A 20068-nucleotide genomic window follows, 5' to 3' on the forward strand; every position below is an offset into this window, starting at 1 on the left:
AACATTAGAACTGGGTTTTTTGTACAGATTATTGAGGTGACTTTTTAATATTTTAAATGAGAGTATGTCAAATTTCCACCATTAAGCAATATTCAATAACGTCTTGACATACAAACTGGCTCCCTATGTTCTACTCATTTTGGAAACCAAACCCACGTATCATCCCTACATTTACAGGGACTATATCTCAGCCTATAAACCTCCAGTGACTTCACTCTATTGTCTTGCCAGGTTCCCTCTTACCAAGGAAACCTCTACAGGCAGTTTCACGGGCATTCTCTAAGAAATCTTGGGATTTTCTGAGGAATAGCCCTTGACTTTGAATTATTTTACTTGTTTTGAAGATTGATAACTTTGTCTTGCTAATAATGAATACGATCATAAAATATCACATTATTGAAAACTTCCTAAATAATGTGCCAATACCTGGTTTCGAACCTGCAACTGTTCGCTAACTAGCTTGGCGGTTTTATCCACTAGGCTACGAAGGATCGCTGTAAAGAATGAGCGTGTTTTTCAGTATGAACCATGTGTTCCTCACAAGACGGGTACTGCAGGCAGGACATGGGTAGCACGTGCATTGCGCGTGCAAGGCAAGGTATCGGCTGCCAGTTGCATCCCAATTGATTTCAACAGTAAATACAAAATATTAAAATTATATCTAAAGTATATGTTCGGTCAGTTCATAAGGTTTTGTTTGAAAAAGTAAGCCCTTGGCTTCGGGATATCGGGTCACATCTACTCCCTATCAGTATGACCACTCCTCTGATTCTGCAGCCTAGCAACACTGACCAACAATAAATCATCATAGAAATAATATAGACAAATGACTTTATCTTTGTTACTAAATGACCTCTTCCTGGACATTGGCACCAAATTGGTCATTTCCTCCTCTACTGGTGGCTTGATGACGTGGTGCCAGCCTCCAGGGGGGGAAATAAATGGTTCTAGGTCACTCTGCATCAGTGGGAGGCTTAGTAAGTGATGCTGGCTCCACTGAACATCATTATGGGTATCTGATAGGGTGTTTAGCGGCCTTGGTGAACGTGTCATTCATACAGGGGAATGGAGATGACAGGCAATTATGTCAGATGTGTTCATACTGGAAACTTGTAATAGTGTTGGTAGAGTTGGTGTGAGTGGTTGGTCGAGTGAGTGAGTGAGAGAGTGAGGGAAGGAGTGAGTGAAGGAGGGAAGGAGGTAGAGATGGTGTGAGTGGTTGAGGGAGTGAGTGAGTGAGTGAGTGAGTTAGAGAGTGAATGAGAGTGAGGGAAGGGGGGAAGGAGGTAGAGATGGTGTGTGTGTCCCAGGACAAGTTAGGTATGCATGGCAAGATGATCATTTAGGACACCTGTCCCTGATAAATAGAAATTGTTCTCCAAATTTGAAAACAATCCATCAAACAGTTTTCAAGTTATCTTTAGAACAAATAATTTAAAAAATAATTGCTTGTGATTATTCAAGACAGGTTAAAACACTTTGCAAGGCATCTTTTTTATAAACAAAGTAGCCATTATCCAAATAAAAAAACCCAATCCATTAAATGAATATAACATTATTGATTGAACAAATTTGACATGTGGGTGCGTGAGTGAGTGAAGGCAGGAAGAAGGAGGAAGGGGCTTGGTAGCTGGGTGTTTCGGTGGGTGGGTGAGCTAATTTAAACAATATTCCAATTAGACTGACTGACTGAGTTTGGTTTTACGCCGCTTTAAGCAATATTCCAGCAACATCAGGGCGGGGGACACCAGAAATGCGCTTCACACATTGTGCCCATGTGGGGATTCGAACCCGGTCTTCGGTGTGACGAGCCAACGCTTTAACCATTAGGCTACCCCACCGCCCCATTCCAATTAGAAAACAGTGTGTGTGCTAAATGTGGGAGGAAATCCCAAAGTAATGCATGTCTCAGATGTCTATTACCTTGGTAAAACCAGAATAACACAGGTACGGTGCTAACAAACCTAGAAATGTTATCAGGGCACATCCAGTTCGAACCCAAATTTGTAGGTATGTGGTATATCCATGGGGGGAGATTCTCAACAGCAAACAGTGGTGTTACATATCAGGTAAAAGTAAACAACATATTTATACAATATGCTACAGTAAAAGAAGATGAAGACAACGTTATGAAAGCTTTTGTCACAGGCCATGCAAAGAATGGTACCAACTGTGTTTTGATATCCAGTATATCAGCATGATGCAACAAAAGTATAATACTTCAAATCTTGCTGAGGAGTTGCAAACTTTATTGTCATTGGTTGACATAAATTTAATCAATGATCTGAAAGTAAGGTTCTATTTATCACCAAAACTTATTCTTCCAACTTTCCAATTTGTATACAGTAATAACTGGTTGAATTTTAATAGTGCCCAAACTAGTATCAGTGGCAGAGAATGTTGATGTCATTTGATTGTGATGTCATGGCAACCGATGACCTCACAATAATCTGCAAAGCATTGGTGCAACTTCATTGTGGAGATATCTCCAAAGCGAGATCGCTTGATCTCTTCCAAGCAATACCTCCCATAGAGGCCGGCTAAGAAACACACAGCTTCAGACAAGAATGCATCAACTCATACCCAAATTTCAAAGAGCTCTTCGTAGAACTTGGCAATAAAAACTACTTCTCCGTGATGAATAGCTACACATTTATACCCTCACCCCCAGGAAATATGTTCCACCATGCTTGTTTTTGACAGTGTGTCAAACGAAGCCGAACATATCTCTCCTTGGTAGCCAAAGGGAAATTGCCCATCAGTCTGCCCAATCAATTTAGCGAAGGAGACGCTGACATCCGCCATCACACTCCACTTACCACCACTCTCTTCCTATTGGAACTGCCAACATTCCGACTCCTAGACTAAGACCCCTTGTTTACTAAGCAGTACAGTTCCTGGCCATTAAACTCTACCATATGGGTTATATGGAAAGAATCTGTTTGTCGGCGCTGAGAAGTGGATGAACGAACCGAATTCATTGTAGACTTGTAGATGGGATATGGATGGTTCCTGACAATTTCTCCAGAGTCCATATTTGTTTTTCATATTTATAACTCATCCCAGACAGTCGTTTTCTGAGGAAGATGAATGATGGGGGATGTAACCCTAAACTTATTGGTTCTATGTGAGATATACCCAAATCTCTTAAAGGTTCACTCTGTCAGTACCTGCTTTTGGTTCGATGTGAGATATAACCAACTCTCTTAAAGGATCACTCTGTCAGTACATGCTATTGGTTCGTTGTGAGATATAACCAAATCTCTTAAAGGATCACTCTGTCAGTACATGCGGTTTTGACGATGAAACATTGTATGAGTATGTGGATGTAGGAAGTGCATGGAATGTTCTGGTGAAGCTGTTTTGACTGTAAAATTGTATAGCTGTGGATGAGAGGATCTGTAGAATTTCTGTACTTTTCAGTGATGCTGTGATGACATCTGACAACGAGTGACTTCAAACTTGTCAGAATGATGCTGGTCTCAGTGAGTGTGTGAGTGAGGTTTTACACTGGTTTTAGCAAAATTCCAGCAATATCACAGCAGCGGAAACTAAAAATGGTTTTCACACAAATGTATGCATGTGGGGAATCAAACATGGGTCTTCAGCATGAAAAGTGAACGTTTCAACCACAAGGCTACCCAACTGCCCTAATGTTGGTCACAGAGAAAAACAAGCATAAGAGCTGCATCAGGTGTTTGGCATCTAAATCGAAGTCACTTCTCTCAACTTCTATGTTTCCCAGCCCGACCAGGAGGAAATTTCAACATTTAACACATTGATGATAAAAATTATGCCTGATGTAATTCCATATTTTAAGCATAGATTCCTCCATTTTTTTTCGGAAGAACAATTGACTAGCCTTTGCATGTGTTTATGATGGGCAGGATACACTCACACATTGTATCATCAGTAATCTGATAGCGATTCATACACACCTCATGATAAAGTCGACTCTGACTCTGCCTTTTCTGTCGCTTTTATTTCTTCATCATTTCTAGCATCACTGTTAGTTGTTATCACAGACAGAGGCCTACACAAGGTTTTACAGTTTCTTTCATCATCATATTGATTTCTGTATGTATCAGTGACACGACTCGTGATGATGTGACATTGATACCTCGGAGGCTGCAGAATTCCTGTTTGTCTGTCTGGCTTGTAATTTCTTTAGGTACTGTGTTACAAACAAATTTGGTCTTTCCTGTATGAAACATTATTTGTAACCAAAATGAGATGGGATCAGACTATTACATAGAATCTGGTATTCATGATGAAAAGAAGGCTATTATTTTCATCCTTGCTCCATCATGGGGAATGGAGAGGAATGAAAAAATACAAATTACTTACATCTGATCCATATGGCATCAGCATTTATGGAAACGAAAAGAAACCGAGCAACAAGACATTTGTGGAAACACAAGTTGGCAACATTTTGGAGTGTGTGTTGGCAAACTTATGTGAAGCTGTCTTTAGAGTCGCGAAACTGTGAATTGTGATGGGCGTAACATCACGATGTGGCCGAGACTTGATAAATTAGATGGTGGTACTGCAGAGATAATCTGGACAGTCAATGCCTCCGAGGCATTCATATTCATGGGTCTCTGTCACGGGCAAAGATTGAGTCTCGACTAAATAGAAGCAGCATAATTGAGAGCCTTCTGTAAAGCTGAAGTGATGACATCTGATGTTGGTATTCTGGATAAAGTCATGCATACCATTAACAGCCTTCAAGTCAAGGTCAGGATACAGAATGAGTGAGTGAGTTAAGATTTATAGTCACATCAGGATACATAACTTTAAAATAGGTTTATCCCTTCTATTTATATTTAAAACAAACACAGCATACATTCCAACCACAATCTCCCCATAAATGATCAAATGATCTGTTCCTCATTCGCAACTGGGAAAAGATAACCATTAATTCAGGGCAGATCACAAACATGGTGTTGAACAGTGTGCTACAAGACCGTATCATCTTCCTCAACAGACAGGATGGGATTCTGGAACAGCTTTTGATCTGACAAAGTACTACCTGACACACAACATTCTCTGGATCCACTGAGGTTCAAACAGCCTGAAATGGCCACAACTTTCAACATTTCAAACCAGGCAAAAACTCACCATTTTAAACTCTTTTTACTTTTTCTGATCAAACAAAGAAACATGGACGTTTGAAGCTTATACGACAACATGTAAGGCTGAATGACACTGCCTGTAGACAAACATCTTCCCAATCATTCCAGACAGCCCAAGCCATCCCTGTATCTCATGAACAGCTTCTGACACAACCAAGTTACAACATTTAAGAAACAGTTTCTTTAATCATGACATCACTCACATCCTGGTAGAAAGGACTTCAGACACAAAACAGGTCAATTTGATGCTGGTCTCAGAGAACAGCAAGCTTAAGAACTGCATCAGGTGTTTGGCAACTAAATGGAAGTCACCTTCTTTCAACCTTGACCTTTCTCCACCAGAAGGGGTTTCTTCCGTATTATTTCTACCATAACCTTACACAATATCGTCACAGGATGACCTACATATTTTTAAAAATTTCTTTCCTCTAGGTATTGATTTTTTTTATTTCCAATGAAAATTTTATGGAATAAAAACACAAAATACTAACCTGATGTGTATACTTATTTGGTAAAAAAAGCGGAGGAAATTAGCATTTTACTGCCATCCATATACACTCGCATAATCTTGATTCGTGGATATAAGGGGAGTGCGGCGAAATTCATATCTTAAATGCATGATTTCATTTTGAATACGCACTGCTTATTTTATTCATTGATTCAGCAAATTGAAAATGCCTAATATTCTACTCATGAATGAAACGTTTGTTTACCGAAGCCATTTTCAACCATTACCCATTCACGTGCCCACAAAACGTGACGTCACCTTGTTTCGAGGATTACCTAGTCGGTTACTTTATACCACTATGTACGACATCCCACTGCAGTAAGTATTGACACCAAGGAAAGCAGACAACGAGAAGTGAGAAGGTTAGAGCTTACGGTATCTTTTTTACTTGACATTTTGTAAAAATAAAATTTGATAATTGGTGGCAATAGTGATCTAGGGCTATTTATCTCAGTCCTGGACAATTATATTTAGTGTACTTGAGTGTAATGCAGAGATTCGGAACTTTTTCGTCAGCGAGGCGTAGCATTGTATGTACATCAAAAGTACTGCTTAATGACGTCAGTCGAGACATATTTTTTAAGAGGTAGCATGATAATTTCCGCGATCCACGAATCAAGGTTATCCACGAATTTAGGTTACAGTTCTGTACTTGGAAGACCGTCTAGTGGTCTACCAGATAAAGCTTTTGATTAGAGACTGGAAGACTAGTAGCACAAAATGATGTTGAAAGATGGTAATTGTTGTTGCCCTGCCTGCTACTCAACATTTAGGGCACAAAACAAGCAGTGGTTGACTCGGAATCAAAATACAGGGTCAGAGTGGAATATCTAGATCAGATAATCAAGTGATTCACAACATGAGCATCAATCCATATAACTGGGATTCTGAAAATGACATGCAATCCAAAAAGTTACCAAATATTGCCACCTGATCCTTTTGGTCACCTCTTACTAAACTATTGCTGGGGATCTATATTTATACCTGTATCCACCTCACAGGTTTTGAGTGAGTGAGTGAGACATTAAAAGTTTATCACTTTGAAAATTCTACAAGTGAGTGAGAGAGTGCGTGAACCACTGAGCCAGTGAGGGAGTGAACCAGTGAGCCAGTGAACGTTGTTTTGAGCGATGTTCAACCTACATCGGAATATCACAGGAAATAATGAATCTTCGGCTAAACAGACCACAGAATCGTAGATTTAACAGCCCATCACAACCACCAGGGCCCTTATTCTCGAAAAGTTCGTACCCCTAAGAATTCTGAACTTTGATCGTAGCCAGTGTGTTAAGAATGGGCTTAAGAAGTTCGTAGAGCTATGAATGTTTCGAGAATAGCTAGCCTGGTTCCCACAGTAATCACAAGCACAACCTCATTACCCAACTTTAAGAAAAACACATGTTTCTGGGAATCAATTTCCAGAACTGATTCCCAACACAACTCTTGATAGTGGAAAATGAACATATGTCAAAAACCATTAAAGGGCATAAAAGCTGACACAAACATTCAATCATTTCCCCATTTCTTGTAAGAGCTCCTAATCAATGTACTGCAAGCCACATCCTGTCCAAACACAACCATGTCGTACCGATGTATCCAGATAGCATGACTTCATCATGGACCTTGGTGGTCTTCCTCGGGGCAGGCCATGGTTCCGCCATAATGAGGTTTCCTTCTTTACCATTTTCAATATGATTAATCATACTTGGCCACAGAGAAGATTAGAGTGGACAGTCTAATGCAGCGGAACAGCTAATTGTCACAGGAATACTGCTTTAGTTGGATTATAGCTGCATGTCAGTGTACAGCGCCACCAGACCAGGAGGGCCTTGCACTGCGGTAATACTAGTGCCAGTTCTTTGTGGAAGGATCTGGTGGTGATCATCCTGGATTTGTCAGAACAAAAGGGGACATGACATCCCAGGTGGTTCTTGGACGTTGTATGAATCGTTTGATCCTTTTCTTTGTGATGGGTTAGTGAGTGAATTTTGTTTCATGTCCGGGAGTTGTGTTTCATTTTAAATCCTTAAACTTGATAATGTCCACTTGTTTGTTGTTTAGCATTTAAGAACATTTCCCAGAAAATGATGGCAGTCTGGACCATGCAGACATTGTGTGATTGATATTGTGAGGACTGATCCATGGCATGAGGGTATTATGACACAGCAGCATCTAAGAATGATACCCGTGAAGATTCGGGTTAAATTTTGTCTTCAGTAACCCATGCTTGTCGTAAGAGGCGACTAACGGAATCAGGTGATCATTCTCGCTGACTTGGTTGACAGATGTCATCGTATCCCAATTGCACAGATCAATGCTCATGCTGTTGATCACTAGACTGTCTGGTCCAGACTTGATTATTTACAGACCGCCACCATATAGCTGGAATATTGCTGAGTGTGGGGTAAAACTAAACTCTAAGTCTGACCACCCTGTCCATTTGATCACCTCTTACAACAAGCATAAGCTGCTGGACACGCAAATGAGGGTTCTAGGTTTATCACAGCAGTCTAGGATATATATAAACCAGTGGTTGATAGCATGAACAGATCAACACAGGTGGGGACAATATGCAGAATTACACAGGCCATACCTTGTTATGAACCAATCCTTGTTTTAATCAGGCCATGTAGTCTTGTAGTTTTTGTTCAGATCCAAATTCCCAAAGGGAAAATATTTCATGTACACTGGGCCTGAATTACTTACTGCAGGCTAGAATCTATTCCATGTAATAGTACGAGAGCAGGTACATCTCATTTAACATGACGTCATCACTATGGCTTAAAGCAAAATATTGCGCAAAATATATTTCAATATGATCCATATGCCAGATCTCAGGTACATCTCAATTAGGTATGACATCATCAAAAACATGTAAAACATATATATTTCAAAACCAGAGCTCCAGATAAGCTGTGTATTTGCATTTAATGTGCTATAGAAAAGTTGAAATATGCAAGAAAAATAAATGCCAGTGTATGAAAAAACCCTAAATATCTACATTTACGCAATGTCAAAATAAGAATGCATATTTACCCAATACCTCAAAATCATGTTGCATATCATATCAATTAAAGCCAATCAAAATGAACTTTTCCATCTCCAAATATTCGTGATTAAAATATTCTTGAATAATTCTGAACGCAATTAAGATGCACAACGCAGATAGAATACTAGTCTTAACCTTCACTGATTGGCCAATCTATAAATAGAGACCAATCAAATAGCTGTTTCCTGTGACCATGTCCTGTAAATAAAGCAAGCATGGTTGAAAGCTTCAACACACTCAAAGTAAAATATCTTGGGGTCATTTTTATGCTACAAACAGAAAACAACTTCACTGGAGGACTGCTAGATGAATTAATATTATGCTGTGTTTCATAATCAGAATCAATTGCCCATGATATCTTAAATGAACTTGTAACATGAGCTATTCGTGGCATGGAAGTGAAACAACACGATGGGAACGAGGTTTTGGAAAAAAAAATAGTCGCTACGTGGAAAAGAAAATATCCATGGTTAATTTTGACTCACAAAACAGTCTTCTGAGGTCATGTTGTAGTGTGTGTCAGGCACACCCCTTATACTTGTTATTCAAAATGAATAACCGGATCTTAAAACTATGATGGATATCAAAATGGATAGATACCCACTTGAAATTGGAAATACCCACTTAATTTAAAAAGTATGGGTATCATACCCACATGGCCAAAGGCTTATCTGGAGCTCTGCAAAACAATTAACATGACATCTCATTTAACATGACGTCATCAAAATGATGTACAACATATATATTTCAATATGATTAATATGCCAGAAGGTACATCTCAGTTAGGTATGACTGTACACGGTTCATTCAATCAAGCAATATCATGACCGTCGGTCATCCAGCCGGTCTGATGTCCACTCAATTTCTCTGCCTGATTGAAGCAACGACAGGCCTTGTTGATGAGGTTCATTACGCTTCCCTGATGAAATGACCATACGTCTCATGGACACATGCAGCCTGTACATTAAGGTCAGACAATAGTAATGATAAATAATAAATGGGTATTTGTTATGCACTGTAGGTCATCCGTTGACGCTTGCTCAAAGAGCTAATACTATTGTTATTGGTCGCTGGACCAGTGGGCAATCTTTCTTTCTCATCTCCATTGGGAACATACATCTAAGCTACCTGTGTGTACATACCGGTTGACAGTCTCATTAATGATCCCATCCTTCCGGGTACCCATTCACTGCTGGCTAATCACAGACGTGCTTAGGGAGACACATGCTTCAGCATAGTGCAGGACCAAACCCAGGAAACTCTCAGGTATCAAGCTATCAAACATCTAAGTTGGGGATAGTTTGGATTCTGGCTTAGAACACACACCAAGCAAACTAAGCTGGATAGAGGGGGCCAAATGGATCAGGTGGTCACATGCCTTGACTGAGATCACTTCACAGTATCACATGCCTTGACTGAGATCACTTCACAGTATCACATGCCTTGACTTGGATCACTTCACAGTATCAAGCACTGGATTGTCTGGTCTTGATTTTATTAGTTACTGACTGGCATTAAATGGCTGGGCTACTGTTGAGTGCAACAGTAAATATAACCACAAATAAATACATTTTATAAGTCATCATAGTAGTAGTTAAACGTCAAACAAATATAAATGATAATAGTTGGTTTTAGGATAACACAATCAAGTAACAGTAGAGGTACACATTAAGTTCCGTAACCATATCATTGAAATGTTCATTCTTGGTTATCATATTCATATTTAACTCTTGTAATAGCCCAATTATGAAGAATGTCAGAATAAAAATGTATATTGCTTGATTTAAGTTTCATTGTACTTTGTAACATTTTGAAAAAAAGAATGTATCAGACGACAGTGGAAGAATAAAAGTTTAACATATATTATAAAACTAGCATGTATATACAAAATAATATTTCAACTGCCATAAATGGTGTACTTCTGTATGAATGGTATGAGCAGGGCTCAATGTTGACTGTCTCAACTCAAAAAGACATTGGGACCTATGAAGATCCAGGTTAGAATTGGTCTTCAGCAACACATGCTTGTCGTAAGAGGCGACTAACAGGATCAGGCGGTCAGACTTGGTTTACACATGTCATCACAGTCCAGTTGCGTAGATCGATGCCCATGCTGTTGGTCACTGGATTGTCTGGTCCAGACTCGATTATTTACAGACAGCTACCATATAGCTGGAATATTGCTGAGTGCTGCGTAACACAACAAAGAAAACTGACAACATTGTGATAGCAATCAAACTATGATGAACTCACCAAGATAATTAATCACATGATAGGGACCGGGTTGAGAGTAGAAGTTTGTGAATGTGACTACCACTTACTCTTAATCACCATCCCCATCATTCATCAAGAGTATTTTTCCCATCCCAATCAATCAAATAAATGTAAGATACTTTACGTGTGAACATTCTGAGCACTAATTAGTCCTTTAACCAGCATGCCGATCACAACTTGTCTCAGGCTACTCTCACTGGACTTCACTGAATAACAAAGTGGTATTTTGGTATCTTAAAGTTGATTTCAAAGACAATTTTCAAAGTCAAGTTGATCTTGAATCAATATTTGCACTTTGCAGCTCCCACTGATGTCCAACACGACAGGATGAGTCGCATCAGGCTCCGCAGCAAAGGTACGTTTTTGGCCAGTTACTGTTTCTTTCATGGAGAAAACCTTGTACCAATCAAGGAAATGGAAGGTTTGGGTAATGTCTAACTGGAGATGTCTCTTGGGACAAGAGCTGCCTGATTACTAACCCATAGATTGAGCTTCTTCTGGTGATTCTGCCCAAAATATATCCTCAGATATGAAGGCAAAAACCATTTCGATTAAATCTTGGGGATAGCTGAAAATGTTTATTTATATCTCCCACGTTTCTTCTCTCAGAAACTCAACATATCAAATGTTGAGCCATGGAGAAGTTGAAATTGTTTTGCATTAATGTAAAAAGTTGGCATCTACTAACACAGATTGGACCCAACCATTAAATTATTTCTGTTATCACAACCACATTTTTTGTATATTTTCTTCATGTCTTACTATTGAACATCAAAAAATGTAATCATTGAGGTAACTGATCTATCACTATAGAAACAATGAAAGAAATAAGAACATGTGGCTCACAGCAAAAGCAGCTCTCCATGCCGTCGTGGTACGATGTTTCCCCTTAAAATCTTCATGAGGAACACGCAGATGAATATTAGATAAATATTAGAGTGGAAGTTGGGAAAAAGGAGGGTCATATGATACATGTTATAATTGACATGTCCAATGTCTTTGCCACAAACTTGAAAACACAAAGCTTGTAGGATCAAAAAAACGTTTCAGCTTCTAGGTAATATTTGTTTGTTTGTTGTTTAATGTCACATTCAGAAATGTTCAAGCAATATGGTGGTAATATTGAAATGTTTGGACCAGACAATCCAGTGATCAACATCATGAGCATGGAACTAGGCAATGGGGATACAATGACATGTATCAACCAAGTCAGCGAGTCTGACCACCCGATCCAGTTAGTCAAATCTTGTGACGAACATGGGTTGCTAAAGACCAATTCTAACCCTGATCTTCACAGCTTCCAGACCTATACAAACCTCCCATCAGCATGCTCAAGGTCAAAGTTGGTCATGATAAAATTAAAGTATAATGAAAACAAGGAAGTGATCTTTTAGCCAAATCCTGACAAGCCAGCGGCCAAAATCCATAAAATTATCAGCGTAACTTTGTTTTCAATATGGTTGTCAAGGAAACCAAACTCAATTTTTGAGTCGGAAAATTTGAACAAACTTGTCGGAAGTTTCAACTTTGCTGCTCCTATCGTTCAGAAGAAAAAGTCAACAGTGTTATTTTTCATTAACATCATCAGCAAAAGCAGAATTTATTGCCATGCAGCCCTGATGGCTTGCATGGCCCTGTGGGCAAAATGAACTAATAAACATACACGATAATTTATGGATATCATTGTCATTATTGTGAACCCATTTTATTTCCAATAAGATCGATTCTAAAGCAATATGAAGCCAATTCTGTTCTCCATTTCGGTGAATATTTTAAGCCTAAATTAGAAGGAAATCTAAAACTCATTGGAAAACTGTCAGATTTCGTTGGCTGTGAATTTAGAGCCACAATAATGACTAGGACCCAAGATCTCGTTCCCTTGATGAATAATCACCACACTAGCGTGACCTGTACATTTTGACATTTCAATAAGTAGTATGACATACGATGTTGATAAGATCTGGTTCAGATAATACATGCCATGGAGATCAGGTGAAATTGTTCGTGATACCGAAATCCATACCTATCTTCGTCTCTCATGATGGATGGCATAAGGGTCTGTTTATCACGATTTATTTCAATATTACAAAATGGTTAAGTGTCTCCAGAACAGCTATGGCAAATCCACTATGAGGCAAATTTGATACATATCACGAACATTATCAACACAGTAATTAATAATTATTTAAGAATATATAAAACAGGCCTTTCCAGGCTTCACATCCTGTTCAAAGCGCACAAAGGATGCTCAAATCTGATTATGATTATCAAGGATAACCCAAGCTGCCTGAGGCACTAGAAGTTTAATAATCACACGACTTATCCTACCGGGTACCCATTTTCTGCTGGGTGAACAGAGGCACTTGCATGAGGTTTGTGGTGGGGCGTGACTGAAGTCCTGGAAAATCTCAAGAGTCAAGCTGCCACACATGGTCACCCATCCACGGACACTCCGCGCCCAACGTTGCTTAACTTCAACTGATTTGTGACAGTAACATATACTTTGTTATATTTGGGATTACACTTTCTCAGTAAAGTACAGATTCTAGCAGATTTTGTTGGGTTGAGTCCCATTCAGGAATCGAACCCTAACTTTCAGAATCAGGCACCTAAATGTCAGCACACAAAGTTAATACAGTAACAGTCAGTGTTTCCGCTGGCACTTTTTTACAGCTGTACATTCATCAAACTGATAAAAATAGAATCTGGGATACTTCCACTCTATTCAAGATTTTGCAAATGCACAAAAAACAAAGGCCAAATATTGCCATTTGTCCCTCGTCCACTTGTCAATTTCAATGAAATTCCTTATTTATCATGACAATGACCAGTGACCATACTATTGTCAAATTAAATGTATAAGGGTGTTTTTTCTGATTCTTAAATTATCCTCCCTGGCCTGAATATATTCTATTTTTCACATCTCATTTTCATTCATTTTGACAAATTTAAGTAAAAAGACTTGTTTTTGAAAAATTTCATGAATATTCGATTCCAGTGATGGCGAATAATAAACCGAATTCATGAATGGATACTGTTCAATTCATTGAATATGCAAGTAAATCAGAACAGCCCTAGTCTCCAGATAAGACAAATGTCCCACATGTTGATAAAGTGCACCATTAATGTATACCTACGAGGGCATATCAAAAAGTTCTAATTATCACCATGAATTTATTGAGAAATTATGATGAAAATTTGAAGGTATCATCAGTGATCCTTATCTAGTTAATGGACCAAAAACTATTTACCTCACTTTATTCTATCTTGTGTTTGTTCATCCAAATCACCTATTTCTGGTGTCCCCCGCCGTGATATTGCTGGAATATTGCTAAAAGCGGCGTAAAACTAAACTCAGTCAGTCAGTCAGTCATCCAAATCATGAGTAACCCCATGTATGGAGAAAATTGAGGCACACAGCATTATCAAGTTTTTGCACTTGAAGGGTTGCACTGCCAGACACATTCACGAAGAGATGAAATCTGTTTATGGTGAAGATAGTCCATCTTATGATACTGTTGTGAGATGGAAAAGGCATTTTCAAACCGGTCATATGTCCCTCACAGTTGAGCCAAGATGTGGACTCCGTTTTTAACGATACCAATAAGGTCATTGAAGAGGTGGACGGTTGGTTTTCAATGAAATCAGGGGGGTCTATTCAAGTGTCTGCACAAGGTCAAGAAATGACGGGAGAAATGTGTCACTGTGGATGGTGACTATGTAGAGAAGTCTTAAGGACAAGAAATCAAAACAAAGTTTCTATCCTGAACACGTCTTGGTGATAATTAGAAATTTTTGATACCCCCTCGTACATATATATCTGGAGTAATCTTGGGAAGAAGGCAATATAATTGTGGTGATATCCCTTCCATGACAATTTCTTCATGCATTGGTATTAAATACACTACAGAGATATTGGTTTCGGACCATCAAGGGCTGTAATAGCTTTGGGAATTGCTTTTGGTACCTAGTGAGTGAGTGAGTGAGTGAGTGAATCATAGTAAGGGAGTGAGTGAATCCATGGGGTGTGAGTAGGTTGTTAAAATAGGTCTTCAACTATCAACACTTGCCAAGCCTACAAATAATATCGAACCCCGAGATTCGAACAAACGATTACGGTTTTTGGTGTACGAAAGGAGTATAACTCTGCACAGCAATTGGTATCGCCTTAGATGGCTGCACTGCTCTTGGGGCCATATATCTCCAGAGAGCACTGCACAATTTGCACGATTTACTCAATGAAGGAGCATGAGTAGACACGAAAAGTTTTTGTCTTGCAAGAATGATGGATTCATTGTTTTCACTCTGCACCTCTCAAGACAAGGCTATAAATTACAGCCCAATTTATCAACTTGCTTGAACCGTGTGTTCAGAACATGTTATCATTCATATCCACACACAATGAATATCTCCGACACAAGCTAATCAACCGATTCAATTTATTCCATGCCCTTAGTAGCAAACACATCCATATGGAGATGTTCAACAATTGAATTCACTTTAGCAATTCAATTTAAATTCAGCAAGAAACTAAAAGACGTTGCAGATGAGACATTTAATCCCTCTTGGTATCAGGGTTCAAATATCTCTATAAACCTCTCCATTTTAAATGTAACACTTAGAACCCATCACTACATCAAGTCCAACCCAAATTTATTTCCTCAAAAGTAACGACCTTGTAAACCATCACCAATCATCCTTACAGATCTTTCCATAAATTTCCATTTCAAAGAAATTACTCTTTTATTTCTAAGCATCTGTTTTGTTCCTTTCACAAAGACGAGCATCTCCGATGTACGTCAGTCAGGCCGTTGATCAGACAGACAAATTCCCCAACCAGGATATAAGATAGGTGTTTGGCCGACAAGAGCAAAATCTCTAGACGTCACCTGCCAAAAGTCGAGAGGCGGACAAATAAATTCTCACCCATCATGCTATACCAGCTGTGGCTTGTTGTCAGTTTCAAAATTAGAATTCTCCGCCAGGAAATTCAAACACACATTCTCGGCCACTAATCACTCTGTCTGAGACAGACTATAGAATCAAAGGGGCATTCATTACAATGTGGAGGTAAACAGGATGTGTGACGTTAATGACCAACGACGGGTGTGGGACAGATTAAAATTGCTATGCATTAACACACATCCACATTGAAATTTATCACCATTTCATTCCACTCGAGTATAAAAATTAGCAACAAGAAAAAAGGCTGTATTGATTCTACAGAACCCTTCAAGGATTTTCTCACACTCTAAAAGAAATTTATTTCATCAAGCACTGTCCAATATGTAGGAGAGATAATGTATTAAAGTCTTCAAGAAGAGATAATGAATTCATCTTGATGACAAACCGCTAAAATAACGTCATTGCGTGATTTAATGAAACTTCCAGTTTGGGTATTTAATGATAAAATATTGCCGAATCGGCTGTTTTCCTGAAACAAATTGTCAAAATGATCTTCTAGCATGGATATTTATTTTATCCCACTGACATTGATAGATTTTTTCGCTCATCTATCATGAAGAAAATACAATACCTGTTCATACCAGATACCTTGATTAACAACGTTTCAGACGTGTCATTATATCCTACATTCTCCTGACAATGCCGTTTCTTGCAGAAAATTCCCAGCATATGTAGGTCGTGTCAGTCAAGCAAACATATTCATTTTGTCCAGATGAGCAGTCATATTAACAAATATTAATTCTTCAAACAAAGAAATGCTGAATGTCAACCAACAATGATATTTGCCTGACAACTACTCACAGTGACAGGGATTTGCATAATACAAAAGGTGAACCTGAAATCGATCCTTCCATAAGTCAGTTTTCATTTCAGTTTAGCAGAGTTGCCATGTCTTATTGTCAAACAAAGAGGATTTATCAACATGTGACACTGCAGGTGGTTTTGTGACCTTTCCGTATTATGAATAAAGAAAGAATGATACATGTTCTGGAATTTAGGAGTCAGAAGTTCAACTTGTTTGATACATGGATTTCAATAAAGGCTATAACAAATTCAGTGTTCAGTAGGGACATGCTCTCATTTATTATTTCAGTCTGTAATTCTCTCAGGAGTGAGGAGTGAGTGAGTGAGTGAGTGAGTGAGTGAGTGAGTGAGTGGGTGGGTGGAGTGAGTGAGTCGGCGAGTGAGTGAGCGTGAGTGAGTGAGTGAGAGTGAGTGAGTGAGTGAGTGAGATTATAGGTAGGTATGTCAAATTGATGTGGGAAAAAGATCCCATAGTGATGAGGTATTGAAAGTTTATCACTTTGGGAAATTCCAAAAGCACAGATAACCATTGTTCATACACAATTGTTCACAGAGTGCATGCAGGTTCACTTTTATAACACAATATAAAGATCATCATCAGAAAACGCATCACGTGACACCCATTAATGCCAAGCACCAGGCAGGGACCAACAAGTACCATATTTTAATGTCTTTTGGTATGACGCGGTCGGGGATCGAACCCGCGACCTTCCGCTCTCCGGGCATTGCATTAAGCTTATGATAGGGAACAAGATATTCATACCTGAAGATCATTTTGTCGACAATCTTCAAAATGGTGATGTCATCTGGTAATAATCAGATAAAATATGTTATTTACTGAACAAGGCTGTTTGGATTTACACAATCTTGTAGCCTTAATATAAAGCCTTAACTGACTGGCAGCACCGACAATATTTCTTGTATATTCAGAGGTCAGAAATCAAGCCAATCCCATCTTTTGCCATTATTTTCCACGTCTCCCCGTCCACACAACACAAGCATCAGACAGATTCCAATCCATTTCCACAAGACATAATGATGCACTCCTTAAGCAAAGTACATACAAATCACTGTACATCCATTTTCCTAAACTACACCTGTTGTTAGTCTGATAGTCCATGTATATATTTCTTTATATCGATGAATCCAGTCATCATCGCATCACTTCGCCAGCATCCAGACCATCCTCGCAGGACATATTTACCCACAATGCCATTTTATTGGCCATCTGCGGGTCAAGATGGTCATAAATATTCCTCCCCGATTACCAAGCTGACCACAATCCTTCAGATAAATGCAATAGCCCGGGGAGGCGTCTTTATTGTGTGTTCGACCAACGTGTGCCGAGCAATAACAGTTGGCAATAAAAGTACTTACTGATGATGGAGAACAATTTTTTCCAGCAAATTTCCCCGAGAAATACCATCTTAATGAAATGTTCAACTGGAGGATGAATGTGACAATCTTACGACTATTCATCAGCTCCCCATGGGCTTGGACTCAAGTGATGGGATCTAATGGAGATGTTTCTTCATCAACACCACCTTCATTTAACATAATCTCACACACAAGACAATGCTGCTTGCATATTCATTGCTCTTCATCAAGTCTTTGAGAAAAAGGGACAAGTATTGGAGAAATGTTGAGTTGTTCATCGAGAACCTGAGATTCCATTGTCACCATCGGCACTGAGAATTTTGGCTTCTTTGAAACGATCATCTCGGGAATTGTGAATTATCCAAGCTGTTTGATCTGTTCCTTCGACAGTGGTATCTACAGCCTTAAGATGCATTGGGGAGTGTTTTTCATTTGGTTTTAAAAATCTAAAAAAATTTTTAAAGGATTTTGAGGAGAATCTTTCGATAATCATTGAGACAATTGACCTGGAAATCGAGTGAAGAAATCACAGAGAGAAACCTGACAAAGCTCTTTTCTTTTGTTATCAGGAGACTTCAAAGACCTGTGTCTGCTTGTCCAAGTGCAAAAAGGGAATTCAATATTTGCGTGGAAAACCCAAGATTTGCAGCACAATTCATTCCATCACAGATTTAAAATGTCAAGTTTTATAAATACATTGAACCATTGATATTGACTGCCAAAATGCACAGATATCACATGATATAATTTGTATGATAATTGAGATCAGTCTTGAAAGGCTGACTTATCTTCCAAATGATTTGGTTAAAATGTTTGACTGGCTGTTAAGTAAATTTTCAGTTTGATGTACATTTCTGTACAATAACTATCTCTGGCAATATCATTCCGTTATCAGAAAGTTCAGCCATCCCAATTGTCCTAAATGTCTCCATGATTTAATTGTTTGTCAGTAATGCCATACTCTGTAATACTTTCTTTGTTTGTTTGTTGTTTAACGACGCACTCAGCAATACTCCAGCTTTATGGCACAGTGTTCACGAATAGCGCCTGACCCTCTGACAAATCCGGCAGATTCACCAACGGTCTGATAAAAGTCTACAACCCGCCGGCCCCAGTGTCTGACTGTATGTTTCAAAATGACCTTGACTGAAGTAGTTATATGTGGCATGTGACACTTGTTTCCTGTTTATAAATCTTATGTTTGATAATAATTTCAATGCCACTTATAAGAAGTGTTAAATCTGAAATGTGTGTTTAATTTTATTCTATGGGTCCTTTGAATTTTCTATGGGTCAGACAGACATCTGAAACTTACAGGACCAATGTCCTGTTACTTTGAAACACCATTCGTGAACACTGATGGCAGCATGTAAATAATTGAATCTGGACCAGACAATCCAGTGATCAACAGCATGAGCGCTGATCTTCGCAATAGGGATACAATGACATGTGTCAACCAAGTCAGCGAGCCTGACCTCCTGATCCCGTTAGTCGCCCCAATGACAAGCATGGGTTGCTGAAGACCAATTCTAACCTGGATCTTCAAGGTGAATAGATCTATAAAAAAATAGGTTGGATATACAGAGATTACTACACAGGCAGTTCTTAGGTATTATCTACACATGTTGTATCCAACATGTGAGAGATATTGATACAATTGAATTAAACTGTAAGATAAAACATATATGACAGTTGTGTGTAGTTAAACTTTTACTAGGGCTGCTGTGACACACCTGCAGTAAACTGAACTAATTCCAAGTCATTATTCACTATACTAAAATACAATATTCATGGAGTTTTTAAATAAGAGTGTTTTACTTGAACTTGGATGTATTTATCAAAATATGATATGTCAGTGGGAATATATCCACGACAGGCAAGATTAGAGTCAACACTCTTATATATCAAATTTGACAGTGAAGTCACTGGTCATTGTTGTAATGAAATAAAACTGTC

General features: G+C 38.7%; 1 protein-coding gene across 2 annotated transcripts in view; it reads right to left on the reverse strand.

Annotated features, from left to right (window-relative positions):
* The window catches only part of LOC124276549, an 89990-nt gene that overhangs the window by 21602 nt on the left and 48320 nt on the right, over positions 1-20068 (reverse strand). The window lies entirely within an intron of this gene.

Source organism: Haliotis rubra, unplaced genomic scaffold (assembly GCF_003918875.1).
Source record: "Haliotis rubra isolate DU_JTF1 unplaced genomic scaffold, ASM391887v1 Scf21, whole genome shotgun sequence".
Taxonomy (NCBI): Eukaryota; Metazoa; Mollusca; class Gastropoda; order Lepetellida; family Haliotidae; genus Haliotis; species Haliotis rubra.